The following is an 11,208-nucleotide window of genomic DNA, read 5'->3' as shown; positions in this document are numbered from 1 at the left end:
GGAGCCTTTATTTCATGAAAAATTGTAGCTATTAAAAAAAGGGATGATACTGCAGTAGTAGACTAATTGGTCATGAAGTAGCAGTGCTAGGATACAGCAATAAACACCGTGTCAGTCCTTGGGTATTAAAACGGGCATAATCTATAGATGCTGGGAGGTGATGCTACCGTGGGCTGCTGTCCTGGTGAGACTACTGTTGGAAAACTGTTCTTGTGCTACGAGATTTAAAGAACTCAGTTTTTTTAGGGTACATCTATACTGGTGTACCAAGCAGTGCCATGGTCTTTTCTCTGGTTCTGAGGCCAATTTACATACTTGGCAACCTTTAGCCTGCCAAACAGGGTGACTGACACCATGCACCTTTTAATAAGGGTGCCCTGTTCATGGTTACTCCTCGATTAAGTCTGCTTGACGCTGCTGTTGTAGTCTTAGGAAGGATAAAAGCCCTGGCACTGTTGAGTTTTCTAGTACAAAGGTAGAATTAGACCATTGTCCAGACTAAGTTTAAAATTATCTCAACTTTTTCTTCTTGAAAATTGGTCTGTGGATTTGGAATGGAAACCAAATTATTTAGCAAGAAGAACATACCAGTCTATCCCAGAATGAAACTTGCAAGTGGCAAAGCTAAAATAAACATATACGTATTTTTTCTTCGTAGCAACTGTATTTCATTTGAACAGCTCAAAGGGAGGAAGCAGACCTTTGTTAAAAAGCTATTGCTCATCCTTGCTGTACCACAGGATAAGAGAGACAGCAATGTTTGATTGTAAGGACCTGTGAGCTCCTTCATTTGCAGAGGAAGTGATTAAAAAAGAACAAAATCACGAGTAAAGTTCATTGGTTTTTACCCATAGCTCAGACATGAATATCTTGTGTTATCCATTAGATAATGTTTTCCCCAGTGAGTATCTCACATGACATATGTGCAATCCATATATTAAGTCCTTTCAGGGGTGCGGAAAAGGCTCCTTGTTGAAATCTTATTGGGGAAAGTAAACATTACTTTTACGTTTTGAAATGCCAAGTCAAGTTCATTCCATCAGGACTTTCTCTGAGCTTATTACTTTATATCTTAAATTGTATGCAGGTACACAAACACACACACGGACATACAATCTATATTGAAAGGCTATTTGTGCATGTCTAAGTTGGTCATGTTCTACTGCCTTCATAGTTAATGGGAAATTATATGCAACTCAAGAAAATGATTAGTCTCAACTCTCTTAAAAAGCTATCTTAGGAAAAGATGCTGAATGTTTTAGAGATTCTCATCTTCCTTCATTAATTATAATGGTGAGTAGTTCAGATTTAAGCATCCAAACTCTAGAAACTTGACTTAGGACCAGGCTTTTCACCCAAGAGTTTCAAGGACTTGCCAAATGTGCTCGTTTACTCTGCTGTAATTCACTTGGCCTATGCAGTGGATGAGACAGGGATTTGTTACCTGAGAGTGCAAACAAAAGCCGCTCTCTGGCATGGTTGTGCCAGAAGGCTGATGTACCAGTGTAACTGGAATACGCGGTCCTTAAGAATTACTTAAGAATTCTTGAGTATTATGTATACTTAAGTGTCTTAAATATATATATTACTTAAGAATTACTTAAGAATTACTTAAGAATTAAGAATTTAGCAATTGCCTTCTTAGCAGACTGCCCAATGCCTAGCTTTCCTCCCCCCCTGCTTTATTTTTCTCCTCTTTCTTTGACCAGAAAGAACAACTTAGCTGTTTTCCTGGTGAGGTGAACTGATGTCCAGCAGCCACAGATAAATGGCCCCTATATATGTACAGGTGATTTACATGCGAATAGGGACTCTGAAGAAATTATATTCCAATACTTATGTACTCCAATATTTCGTCTTCTAAATAAATGAAATATTTCTCTCTCACCCATTAATGAGACTTAATCTGTCAACATATAACTTCAGATATTACTAACTTTAAGCAGAAAGGACTGACACTAGCTGCCAGGAGGAAGAAGATACTTTATTCAGAGGGTGGAGTTGGGCTACTTTGCCAGCTGGACTTTTTGGGAAAACCCATTTTGGCCTGACTCACTGCCTCGCTTTTTGCACTTTGGGCTTTGCCTTGTATCACGAGTGCTTCAGGAAATGGCAGGTCTTTTAGATATTCTCCTCAAGCCTCTCCAAGGGAAGATGGATAAATAGCAGTACTCCGAGTCTGAAGCAGCAATGGCAGGGAGAACAGTTTCAGCTTTCCTCTGCAAAAGCTTGGATTGCTCTTTGTGACTGTGACAAGATGTTGCTCTACCCCGAGTACTGAAAATGACAGTTTTAAACTCCTTGTAGCTCATCCAAACCTGATGAGAATTTCACAGGACAGGGAAAAGGCACGTTTGCAGCATGCAGACTCTCCTGTCTGCCAGATCTGCTACGCACTGGGTGGGCTTCTCAAAGAAAAGAATGAAATGAAATCACGGGAAGCATTAGGTACTGACAGTGATCCATAAACACTGTCCTCTGTATATACAGCTCAAAACAGAAACAGCTTCATTTCTGTAAAGGAAAAGAGGTTATTCCCACGCTTTTAGGTAAATTGTGTATGAATGAAGTTCCCTGTTAAATAGAAAAACTTCTACAAATGGCTGTGGACCCTTGATCATACCATCTGTGGAGAGTACAAAATGTTTCTCCTGTTAAATCATGAAAACAAAGTCTTGATCCTGCAGCCCTACATCACAGTGGAAACTTTGTGCATAGGAGAAAGTCACTAAGTCCTGCATTTTGGCCTGATATATTTTCCAGCTAAAGCAACTGCCATGTCAATGACTGTCTGTCATTCCCATCTTTTTCCCTGATTATCTTGTTTCTGACACAAGCTTGCCAGGTGATGGGGAACAGCCACCTGCAACATCTCATTTCAAAGTACAGCAGTTTTTACATCTCCATCCAGCTGCTGCATAGGGCAATCAAAAATGCACACATTGTGAGCTGTCGGCCTTTAGTGTCTAGGAAATGCCCTTGTGTCTCCTTATTAGCTTCAGTCCCATCATGATGGCTATAAATACAATGGAAGAAGTGAGGATGTTCTTTGATAATTATTGTTGCACACCTGGATCTACTAACTAACTTTGGGTATCTGTCTTTTAAATGGCCGTTGGGTTTTTCATCCTACCTTTCCATCTGATGGAAAAATATGGTGTTGGTGAGGTATCATTGCCTTTTTGTAAATAAAGGTGAAAAGTTATGGCAGACTTTCAAGCTTCCAGACAAATAAAAGTAAGTGATAAAGGGGTATTTTGAGCAGTATCCTTACCTAAAGAATGAGAAAGAAGCTGCATTTAATAATCTTCTTACAGAATACCCTCAAGCATCATTAGGAGTGGCATTCACCTGACCAGACATATGCTATACATTTCTGTATCTGATATAAGCAGTAGTGCTTCCCTTTTAAGTAAGAAGAAAGAACTAGAAACTTCCAAGAGCAATTGTTTTCATCTTAAAAGAAGATACCTAAAATAGGCTAAATAGGTCAGGTGAATGCCAGGACCTGGCACTCAATGCCCTTTTGGTCATGTTTGTTGACTGATACAGGCTCAAATCAGCTTCAAGATGCTTCCTAGAAGAGAACTGATGTGGTCTGCTGAAAAGGCTGATGTTATTTAAAACTCTGAGTTCAGTTCACTGAAGTCTGAGCCATGAGTATCCCTCAGCCAAAGATGTGGATTGGGTGGATGTGGGTTGGATTGGATGAGCATGGCTTGGGTGCACGCCAATCTTTAAGCTACTTCTTGGTGTGTGCTCTTATTGTGGACATAGCTACAGAGACCAGAAAGGTAGGATAAGGTGCAGCTTGCCTGCACAGTGTGACAGAAATATTTCTTAGATCTCCTGAACTTTGAGCTGAATAAGTTTTTTTGAGAAAATTGACATTTATCCCATTTCTGTGGTGTCACGGTAGAAGAGTTTTTTCATTAAACATTTACTTTAACGCTTTGAGTCAGCAGACACCTCACCTCAAGTTGAAAGCTCAGCCAAATAAATGCAGTTTGTCCGTGAAGTCCTTAAATAGCCTCCTTCACCTTGAAGAGGGAAGTGACAATAAGTGTGTTTTCTGACTCTTTGGATAGCAACAATAAGATTGTCTTGACTGGATCCATATCAACCTCACCAGCCTCTTACTTGATTTCTTACAAATGCAGGGAAAATAAGGTCACTAATGCACCGCTAAAAATTTATTACAGGGAACACTAAGACATCCATCAGAAGAGGAAGGAAACACAATGGACAAATAGCAATCACAGCTTAATAGACAGATGATGGTTTATTTTACCTCGTTATTGCAGGGTGTCTTGCTGAAGTAACTGTGTTTTGTTTTTCCATTTGAAATCATACAGACTCTCTTCTCTATGGAAGACCTTGCTTGATTACTATACAATGCTTTCCCTCTCTCCAGTACACAACGAACTGATAGAGGTTAAGACTAGAAGGAATTACTCTCCCCTCTAAATAGGCCAGAGAATTACATCCAGTTAAGCTGTGTTTGGCTAAAACCTACCTCGTCGAGGAGAAGCATGGTGGGTTTAAAGACTTCACTGTTTCATGTTCTGCTTTTATTGCGTGAGTGTTGCAAAGAAGGAATAAAATGCAGCAGCAGAAGCTTTTGGTTGAGGTGTATCCCAAAGCTGCAGGAAAGCTGTTTACAAGAGATAACGGGGTTCGTTCTCCCTTAAACAAGGGCCAGTTTGTACTGCTCTTGTGATAAAAAAGGAACTACCACAGGGAAGATAGATGCTTTACATACACCTTAAAGTTTTACCTATTATCCTGAGACAGCAATAAGAAATAGTATAAATGAGATGAATGTTTTAAGTCTTGGATGCTACTTGCAGAAGATGTTAATGACAAATCACGTGTGTCTATTGTCCTTTCTTGTGTTAACATGTTTCTCGTGCTCCCCATCAGTCCTCTGTGCTTGATCATGTCTGGGCACTTGAGATAGCTCTTACAGAGATGTTGTTCCTGCCAGTGTGAAGTCCCTTACTTAAGTCTTGCTCTAAAGGCAAGCAGGTATTAAGCTTCAGAAAAAACACAAGGAGATGAATTCAGACATGGCAATGTATCATCTCAGTTGTCTTTCCTTACTGAGGACTGTCTCAAGGTTTCAAAATCCAGTCTGGAACTGTGAATACACCTGTATTTGTGTTCACTATATTCTTTGCATCTTGCTGAAAAACACGAGGAAAGGGCATTTGTCAGGGAAATTGAGGAGTTGTCTTTTGTTCCTCATTGACCTTTCATGATAGAGCTTCCCTTACTGGCATCAGCAAATGCAAGCACATGTCAATCTGAGTGATATCCAAGTTTTCTTGAGTTGCAGAAACTCTACAATGTCACTAGATTTAGATTTGTTGCCTTCAATGTGTTATATTCATGTTCATCAAAACAAAAATTTCCCAAAACATAGGACAAGATTTAAATGGAAACAGAAAGTTTGATTTTATCAATGCAAAGGCTTTGGTAGAAGCTCAGCAGGGGAGATGCTGTTAAAAAAGAAAACTGGAAAGATGCACCTAAAAATAATTATTTTTCAGTGCTGTTTACAGTATTTCTTAGCTATGCTAGCTATAGAGTTATTGGCAGCATGGAATTTGGAGGGTTGTTTTCCAGTGTCAAGGAAGTTATGTATTCTTCTGAATTATCTTGTACTTGAAGATCACATTATGCACAAAGGACTCTTCAAAACAGTTTCTAGCAACCTCTTCTATGTTCATCTATCAGTTGAGATAAAATTTAAGTGGACTTTCAGCTCTGGGTAAAAGTCCTGGTCATCTGTGAGTCTGCACAGATTCTGTAACATGCTGATTTCCCTTATTAATTTTACCCTTCCCAGCAAGTAAGATGAATTTTCTCTACCAATTCTTTTCTTCCCTAACAGTTTCATTTACATAGTGGCTTTTTTCCCCCCCTTGCTTCCCTTGCTTCCAAATGCCACATTGTAGAAAGTATTTTCTAGACATATATAAGATATTTTTCTGGGCTTATGCAAAGATCACATATACCACTTTAATAATTTAAATGAGCAGCTTAGGTGCCTCAGTTTGCGCATGGGTGGGGATCTGTTTCCCTGTGAGGAATAATGGAAGAAAAAAAGTGCTTTTGAGAAACAGTGGCTCTAGAGAGCTATGACATTAGGTAATGCAACTGCAATGGTAAGTGCATTCATCTGTTTGCCTTGTCGGTGACAAGTTGCATTACAATCCCTGTCTTGTGGCCCAGGAACTTTTGTTCTTCATATCAAGTTTTTTACCAATTTTCTGTGTTTCTGAGTTTTAAGGTGTCTATTCCATTATCTGTAAATGTTGTTTGTGATTTCCATTTCCCTGTTTGCTGAAAACTAGATAAACCCCTTTCAGCTTTATAAACCCTCTTTTTTTTGCCCCTGATGGTCTTTTGTGGTTACAGTTTTGCTCGGTACAATGCTGTGCTATTCCTGCAAAGGTCCTGTGTGCTCCATTTGCTGTAAGGAAAAGCCACATCACCGGAGTGATGACTACAGGAAAATTGGCATGCTTTCTGTTTCAGCAAGAGGACCTGTTCCCATCTCTTCCACTTCATCGTGCCCTCCTATTGAGAAGGTTAAGTACTTCTCTCTCCACTAAATCTTGCAGAGTACACAAATGCTACAGAAATCTTAAGTGAGCTACATAATGCGAAGTTTGCCGCAATGATTGCAATGCATGCATGAAGAGTCAAAGCGGGTGGTTAGGGAACATTCCTCAATGAAAAGATGTGTTAGCTTTAATTTCCCTAGCTAATATAGCTCCTAGTGCTACTTTCGTACAACAATCCACCCATAGCAGCCAGATAGGATAGGGTGTCTTTAGACTGAGAATGTAGGAAACGGGCTCCAGGGAGCTGATCCCAGAAGACCTCCTGCTAAGTGTGGCACTTTCATCTTTTATATAAACATCAGCCTCTCAGAGGCCGAGCTGTAATGTTCTCAGTGGCACAGCAGCAAGATACTGTTTAGTGGCAATGCATGAAATAATTGGTCTGACCTACATGAGGATTTGTCAAGACAGAGAGATAGTAAATACCTGATTTTGATGACTCAATGAGTGCTGTAAACTCTGAGCCACACCACAAGTTAAAACCCAACATAAACTGTGCATTTTGTACACGTGTTAACACTGATCCACAAGTTCTAATCACTACGACCTTGGCACAAGTTGCAAATGTAGGTAGAACAACAAATGCATAAAAAATTCCTACAAGAAACTCCCATATTGTTTGTTTTTCCTATGTACAACTAACACCTCCTTCAGTTGTCTGAATACTAGGCAAGTAGGGACTTCTTTGTTTGTAGCTTTAATGCTGACCAAACGGAAGACATGATTTGTGACCTTAATTAATTTACATGACTGTTTTTTAGTTACCAGGAAGTAGGTACTAAATCACTGAATACCCAGAAGTAGTCCTGTGCTATTGAACTGACAAGATGAATTTATTATTTCCTTGCAATGGGCCAAGCACAAATTCAATGAGCAACTGCAACCCAACTTACTATCTAAAATACCACACCCCTTCCGGGACAATCCAACACTGGAGGTCCTACAGTGAATTGAGAGCAAATAAATATGGGCATATAAGAAAAAATAATTTCAGTGGAAAAGTGTAGTCTCTGAAGCATTCATACCAACCTGTGAAAGGCGCAAGTTTTCATGCCATAGCTCATTAGATGCTACATTCTTCTTAGACACTTTCCAAGTACATCGAAAACATATAGAATCATAGAATCATAGAATCATTAAGGTTGGAAAAGACCTCTAATATCATCGAGTCCAACCGTCAACTCAACACCACCGTGCCCACTACACCATGTCCCTAAGCGCCTCATCTACATGTCTTTTAAATACCTCCAGGGTCGGTGACTCAACCACTTCCCGGGGCAGCCTGTTCCAAGGCCTGACCACTCTTTCAGTAAAGAAATTTCTCCTAATGTCCAATCTAAACCTCCCTTGGTGCAACTTGAGGCCATTTCCTCTTGTCCTATCGCTTGTTACTTGGCAGAAGAGACCCACACCCTCCTTTCAGGTAGTTGTAGAGCGCAATGAGGTATCCCCTCAAACTCCTCTTCTCCAGACTAAACAACCCCAGTTCACTCAGCCGCTCCTCATAAGACTTGTGCTCCAGGCCCTTCACCAGCTTCGTTGACCAGCATTAAATAACTCATATAGGGCTGGATAAAAATCTTTTCTGCTGGTTTGTTCAACTGTTTTGTCTAGCCAGATCTGCAATAACAGTTAGTGTGAGGCTACTGGAATAATCTAAGCTCCAAGATTTAAGCTTGGTTTATGATATATTATGGTCAATATTATGTCAAAATGGTCTGGACTGTTGTGTTTCAAAAGCACCCATCCTTATGTTTATTGATTACATAAAGGATGGTCCAAGACCCATCCAGGAGGCAGGGCAAAAAAACAGGATTAGAGACAGGTACACTGAGATGAGACAGGCTGAGCCAAAATGGGGCTCCTGGGGCCATGGGAAGGTGGTGGGAGAGGCTTCAAGGGAGACTGGTCAGGGCCATTAAAGCCTATGAGTGCCCTCAGTGCCCTTGCTGCCCGTTATTAAATACTAAGCTTGGATGGTCATTCATATTTCTGGTGATTTTTTGCCTGTCCAGCAAACTTTGTACATTTTTGGATGGCCTCTCCCTTATCTCATGGTTTGCGTCCCTGCCTTCACATTCTACTGCTTGCTGTCATTTCAATTTTCCCTCCTGGTTCTTTATACATTGCCTTTTTTTTCCCATTCTCTCCTCTCTCTTTTCCCATTTATAAGCTGATTTCCTCGTGAACACTCAGCTGCTACAATCTGTGGAAGAAGCACTATGGCTCCTTCCAACACGTTATTTATTGTGACTGACATTTTTTACCTCCTCAATCACCCAGCATTTGTCTCTTTAGGAACACAGGGAATTTTTAGGTCATTGAGGACTTTTCCTGGAATTGTAGGTAGCTTATCACATAATCCCTTCCATAAATGTTTGCCCTCTATTTGTAAAGTTTTTATGTCCTTCTTCATTCAATTGGAAGGCTACTGCTGACCTTTCCAGTTTTAATGCTTAGAAACTGATTTCTTCACTAAATTTATTTATACAGTGTATATATCCTCTTCCTGTGATAAAAATATCTGGTAGCTCAAGCAGTTCTTACATTATTTTTAACCCTTCTGATATTTGTAGAGAGCAATCATATTCCCTTTCAGCTTTTGCTTTTTCTAATCAAGTGGGCTCTTTGGTTTTCTCTGACATTGCAGACTGACTGTTTTCCTGAGTATGTTAATATCTCTTCTTTTAGAACTTAATTTCAGCTCACTTAATGACAAATAACTAGAGCTGTAAACAGAATTTCAAATAAATTCTCTTCACTTTTATAGTTAACAGTCATCCTGCAATTAATATATCCAGATTTTCCCTTGTAGAGTTGGTTCATGTTGACTGCCTCCCACATTATCACAGAAAACCGAGTAAATGTTAAGCATTTGGTCAAAAACTTCTCATCATGACTCCCTTTATGGCCTGATGCTTTTTCAAGCCTATGCTTCATCCTACTAGTTTTGGACTATTTTCTCCTCTTCCCCATTGACCACAAAAAAGCTCCAGATTGAGCTGCTTAGAATGGGACAAATAACTTGTCATTGTCTAAAGAAGGTACAATACCCACCTGCAGCATATCTACCTTCTACCCAACGACCCAGAAAGAACAATTGAAATTTTCTTTTCATTTAGAACAAGAGAAGACTAAGAGGACACATAATAGCATACTCCAAATGTCTTTAAGGTTTCTGCAGTAATACATTTCTTGTATTACTAAAAGGGAGAAAGGGGAGTTCCTAGTTTCCAATTCCATGTGGCATCTGCAGAAATGAATGTCTACATTGTAGACGTCTACATTTACCTCAGTGAGCTCACTTTATTAGAGATAAGGGAAATAGCTACTTAAGGAGTGTAATTAAACATATCCTAATACAGATAACCAAAGCAGGTAAAATGACCTATTTCTCTCTCACTCTCTCATTCTCTCTCTGCCTCTCTCAAATACAAAAAGGACTAACTCCAGAGGCCTTTAGTTGGGTGAGATGAATCCCACCTGAAATTCTCACAGACTTTAACTAGTTTAGCTGCATAGCAGATCATTAATTTAAGAAAACATAATTTCTGTTTCAGGAATGAGGAATTGAAGCAAAGAATCCTCTGCAGCCTGAGGATCAGGCCCTGATTTATTCCAGGATCCTTTCCAGAGCAGACTCAAGAAATTTGGCACCAGGACTCCTGTCTGCTACGGTCCACCACTAGTGCCTTAACTGCAGACATTGTCCTCAATTGGCTGAGATGAGGATGATATGAAGAGATGTCAAAACATCAGTCTGTCTTTTGAGAAGTCTCCTTTGGGACTGCAGGACACCTGGTCAAGTTACTCTTATGTTTTCAATGTCAAGTACCATTCTTAAAATACTAAGGAAACTTAACAGAAAATTCATTGTGAATGGCAGCGAGAAGTTTGGATGTATGTTTTGGCAAATGAAACATGTCCCATCTTCTCTGTCACTGAAAGGTGTCAATCAGGTCCACTCATTCCATTGCCTCCAATAGGCTTTGGAAAAAGCTTCTTAGGCACGACTACTAGCGCATACTGAAGATAACCATACAACCCTGTGCCTGTTATTTATAGCTAAAGGCAAATATGTAATAAAAATAAATAGGTATCTTAAACAAGGGCTGCTTTAATTTCTCCTACGAACAGGGTTAGCTGAGACAACAGTGTACCAGATAGCACCATTTCTGTATGCAAACAATCCACTCAGTATAGGTGCCTGAGGAAGGAGAGAGGATAAAGAGTTGAGCTTCCTCCTCTGGATATGTAAAGTGCTAAATAAAACTCTTTAACCTGCAACAATAGTTCTCCAGACAGTCACGAAACCACAGAATTCCAGGACATCCTGCCAGATAACCACCAAGTTGCAACAGTAGTGCCTGCTTTGGAAAAAAATAGCAGGGAGGACACTCAAAACCTGTTTTTGATCTGGAAAGGCTTGTGAGTAAAATGTGTCCAGGTTTACCAAACTTTCAGACATGAGGTGTTTGCCTCATTTCCTGCCATTGTCTCAGATACCCAGATTTTGCCTTGAACCAAGAGAAAGAATGCTGTCCTTACACTTCCAGAAGAATTAGAGCATGTGCAA

The 11,208-nt window shown here is 39.9% G+C and overlaps 1 long non-coding RNA gene across 2 annotated transcripts; it reads right to left on the bottom strand.

The window, feature by feature from the left end:
• Positions 1 to 2,625: 2,625 nt before the first annotated feature.
• Positions 2,626 to 7,625, bottom strand: LOC142080061 (uncharacterized). Of its 2 annotated transcripts, none has more exons than XR_012672853.1 (3): positions 4,517 to 7,625; positions 3,975 to 4,040; positions 2,626 to 3,178 (listed from the first exon to the last, which is right to left on the bottom strand). It is a non-coding gene; the product is annotated as an uncharacterized LOC142080061 (long non-coding RNA). The 2 variants fall into 2 exon arrangements; XR_012672852.1 differs by having other exon boundaries at positions 2,626 to 3,274; positions 4,517 to 7,624.
• Positions 7,626 to 11,208: the final 3,583 nt, after the last annotated feature.

This window comes from Calonectris borealis, chromosome 3 (genome assembly GCF_964195595.1).
Source record: "Calonectris borealis chromosome 3, bCalBor7.hap1.2, whole genome shotgun sequence".
NCBI lineage: Eukaryota > Metazoa > Chordata > Aves > Procellariiformes > Procellariidae > Calonectris > Calonectris borealis.
The sequence above is the reverse complement of the archived record's forward strand: the minus strand, read 5'-3'. Positions and strand labels throughout refer to the sequence as shown.